This window comes from Teleopsis dalmanni, unplaced genomic scaffold (assembly GCF_002237135.1).
Source record: "Teleopsis dalmanni isolate 2A unplaced genomic scaffold, ASM223713v2 unscaffolded_contig_2818, whole genome shotgun sequence".
Taxonomy (NCBI): domain Eukaryota; kingdom Metazoa; phylum Arthropoda; class Insecta; order Diptera; family Diopsidae; genus Teleopsis; species Teleopsis dalmanni.
The window spans coordinates 2,002-6,219 of record NW_024034200.1 but is presented as its reverse complement, the minus strand read 5'-3'; the positions used below and the strand labels follow the sequence as shown (position 1 = coordinate 6,219).

The 4,218-nt window shown below is 32.0% G+C and overlaps 1 pseudogene; it reads left to right on the top strand.

Annotated features, from left to right (window-relative positions):
* Positions 1-297: 297 nt before the first annotated feature.
* On the top strand, positions 298-787 carry LOC119664875 (annotated as a pseudogene).
* The last annotated feature ends 3,431 nt before the right edge of the window (positions 788-4,218 follow it).

Sequence of the window (4,218 nt, the reverse complement as noted above, 5' to 3'; positions counted from 1 at the left end):
GTTATTGAAAACAGCGAAGGCGCACGCACAACGCCGTCCATGGTCGCATTCACTCGAAGGTGGTGAAATGTGGTTCGGGGCAGGCTGCAAAGCGTCAGGCTGTACAACCTACCACCGCTTTATGCTTAAAGCGTTCTGATGGTGGGCCGCCGGTATGACGACGTCCCGACCGTCCAGAAGACAAGAAATTGGTGCCCTACGCCATTTCCAAAGGTGAATGGGGGACGCATGGGTCTGGGGCGCGCGGCAAAGGATATTGCCCCTCCCAGGATTTCCGCTTTCGTTCTGGAGCCAAAAATGAAAGAAACCGCCGAGGCGTACCTTGTGAAAAAGTTGACGAGGCCGTGGCATCACAGTTCCTTGCCTTACTTTAACGATTGCCGCGTCAGGCCACCAAAGATTGCGGCCGTATTGCCGGTCTTGAAGTCCTTGCGTTTCATCAACGAACCGACGGCTGCTTGCCCTTGCTTATGGATTGGAAAAAGAAAAAAGCGGCGGCACGGTGGCTGTGTATGACCTTGGTGGCGGCACGTTCGACGTTTCCGTTCTGGAAATTTCTGATGGCGTGATTGAAGTGAAATCCACAAACGGGGATACGTTCCTGGGTGGTGAAGACTTTGATAACCGCATCATCAGCTATCTGGCTGACGAGTTTAAGCGTGAGCAGGGCATTGATCTGCGTTCCGACAAGCTGGCTCTCCAGCGCCTGAAGGAAGCGGCTGAAAAAGCAAAGATCATAACTGTCTTTCCTCCAAGGAAACGTAAATTCAAACCTACCACTGTAAAAGTAGGATTAATACTAAGTTATAACTATATAATGCAAAGAATATGTATTATAATTGTTTTTCAAATATTTAAAAAATTACATTAACCTAAGGATTATACTTTCTTTTATATAAAATATAATTAATGCAGCAAATTTTCGAAAATTGAATTCTTCTATTTCGGAAAGTTTTCTGCAGAGGAAATATCTTAAATTTAATAGTATTTTTTTTAGTTTTTTAACCAAAAATATCAGAATTTTTTTTGGTCTTTAGAGTACTCTGTATAAGTTGGTTCAATATTGCATTTTATAAAGCGTAAAAAATGCATATTAATTATAATTCTCATCTTGTTTATTGCTTTGAAGAATAACAATAGCATGAAGTTGATCGATTTTATTATATTTTCTATAATACAAAAAAAAAGTGTTACTCTAATTTTAACATTAGAGCTTTATCATTACCAGCGGTAGAGTTTACTTGTGATATTCGAGTGCTATTTCAATTGGATGATGTGCTATAGTACTTTCATTTTTTAAATTTTCAATTGGGAATTATTTCAATATTCTGTGAAGCAGTGACGATTGAAAAATGACGCATTTCTGATTATTCATTTGTTCTATTACATTAAAGTTTTATATTTAATTTCCATTGAAAGCTATAAAAAATATGAAACTTGTGATTAAAAAGTGGCGATAGATATATATATGGTCACTAAGAAAACGAGATTTATATGAACCAGAGAGATGATAGTAAATCCAAGTAAAGTCTCTATTCTCAAGAAGACCTTTCTGAGGTATTCTAAGGCATGATATAGATTTTGATGGCGTGCATTTGTAAAACTAAGAAAAAATCGCTTTGAAATCGTGTAGTTTGATGTGGAATCAAATGGAGTTATATAGCGCTTGATCCATTGTGAAACCATACGCACACTTAGGTATAGACTGTCTAAAGTTTACGACGTTTTCTTATTATTTTAAAACAATAATTTTATTTTTGATCACTTAAATTATATTATTTTTTATTTGAAAATCAGTTGGTTAAGGTGCGCTGATTCTGAGCTTCACATTTGGCAGGACCCGAGTTCGATTCCTGGTACTTGCAGTCTCAAAAAAAAAAAATAATTATTATTTCCAAGACCACTGATGATGGGTATTTGGCAATACTCGAAACAGCCGTATGGTCAGCCAAAAATTCAATTAATTAAAATAATATAAAAAATAAATTTTTGTTGTTGTATTTCACTACTGTTCGAAAAAACCTCTTTTAGAAAATAATAAATTTAAATAATTGATTTAACTTGATATTATTTCTACTTATGAAACAATTGAAAAAAAATTTTTTTTCTTCCAATATTATAGATAATAGTGAAAAAATCGTTGACTTCGCAATAAGTTCATAATTTAATCAAACTTAATAAAATTCAATTAATTTCAATAAATAACACAAATTCACATATATAATAATTTTTTTTATAAACTCTATTCTAAGGCAAATACATATGAATATACAAAGGCATTAGCAAAAAGTAAAAACAAGTATTTGCTTTAGAAAAAATGACAAATAATAAAAATAATAAAAACATTCAAATTTGCTAATAGCTTTGGATTTTGCTCTTTATAAAAAAATTAAAAAATATAAACAAAATTTTGTGTCATATTTTTCAATCTCAAAATTCGTATTTCATTTTATTTTATTTGAAATACTCGTATTTTATTATTGCCTCTCTAATGGCACGCGTTTCTAGCGTTTGGTCATAAATGGGATTAGTAGTAGCTGCAAATTTTACTGATAAGAACCTTTGCCCATTACAATCGCAACTTAGTATCGCCTCACCAGTATGTTTATTTTATGTTTCAATTTATTAAGTATTAAACTCTTTCAAATAATAAATTTTTCTCTTAAAATCAAAATTTCTTTATTAGTACATAGTATACCATATATATTAAAGCTTAGAGTATATTTATACTCAATAATTAAAGTCGAACGCACACATAAATGTTCCAGAGAGTCTGTTTGGAGAGCAATATTGTGTCATGATAATGTGGATTTCGATGTATGCAGTTAAAAGCGACTTCAAAATAAGTTGATAAAAATGCTAAAAGATACTTTTGAACTGAAATTTTATTGAACTATTTGAGTTTTGCTTTTGAGTGATATTTCTTTTGAATTTTTATTAGCATGTATTGGTGTTCTTGTAGATATTGATACAAATTTTTTAATCTGGCAATATATACACTATTGGCGCATGGATTGTTTAAAACCGTGGTGTTGTCCTTTTCATAAAATTTATTTGTATTTCTGGCGTGATTTGAATTAGTAGCTTATTAATATTTATTTTTATATACATTTTTTATAGTATTTACACATAGAAATTGTTTTTGTAGATTCGTTTTTTTAGATAAATATTGTGAAATTCGGTTAGGAGCAAGTTTAGTCGTACCTTGTACTACCATCACGTGGCTTTTGACTTTTAAAGCTTATTTTTCTAATGGTAAACTGTACACATGTATTTCATGTTATTTGGCAAAATTCCGTGAAATTTTTTATATACCTAATTTAAATGCAAACATTATGATAACTTATCTACCACTTTTATACACGCGCCATTATTATTTTTGAGATTTTTAATTAAGAAAACATGTATACAATATAAATCCTGGTCGAATATATTAAGGAATTGAATAACTATTGTTCCTGTTTTATAAATGATTAAATTAAATAATTAATCAAATTGTATTCATTTTAGAAAGCAAAACAAAGATAATCTGGCTTTTTAAAATTCTGAATATATTTTGATTTAATAATGAGACAACAGATTTACTTGCTAGTGTTCCATTCTAATTGTAATTTATTTTTTTTTAACATAATTCCTTACCAAGTTCAAGTCTCAGTTTATTTGAAAATCAAAGTAATAGGTTTATAAGATACTGGTATGATTAGATACTGGTATTATATTGAAGTATGCCGCGAAGACATGTTAGTTGGTTAGTTGTGGTAAAAGGAGAACCGAGTCCTCTTCAATTAACTAAAATAAGCCGTTTTAAATCCACAAAACCTCATAATAGTGGGTAGTAAAGAGAAGATCAAGCTAGAACCAGCCACAGGCATTTATAAAGGCAAGCATCTGGCGAATGCTAATGCTAGAGATATCACCGAGTGTGTTGAAGTAGGGGACCCACCGAAAAATAAGCTTAGTTCTGGCCAAACCTGGACATAAACAGATATTCTGAGTATTTGCCTGGTCTGGGGAAGACCAAGTCTAGCTCAGTGCCGTCCTATGGTCCACTGCCCTGTAAAGACAGATATTATTCTATATACCTCTGATTTGCTTCTGTGTATTAAGTCAAAGGTTCTACATTTGGAATAGATTGACCATGTAACCCTTGATATTATGGTAAATAAACAAATAAGATAAGATAAGCAAGATAATAAGTATATCAGTTTGGACATCTAA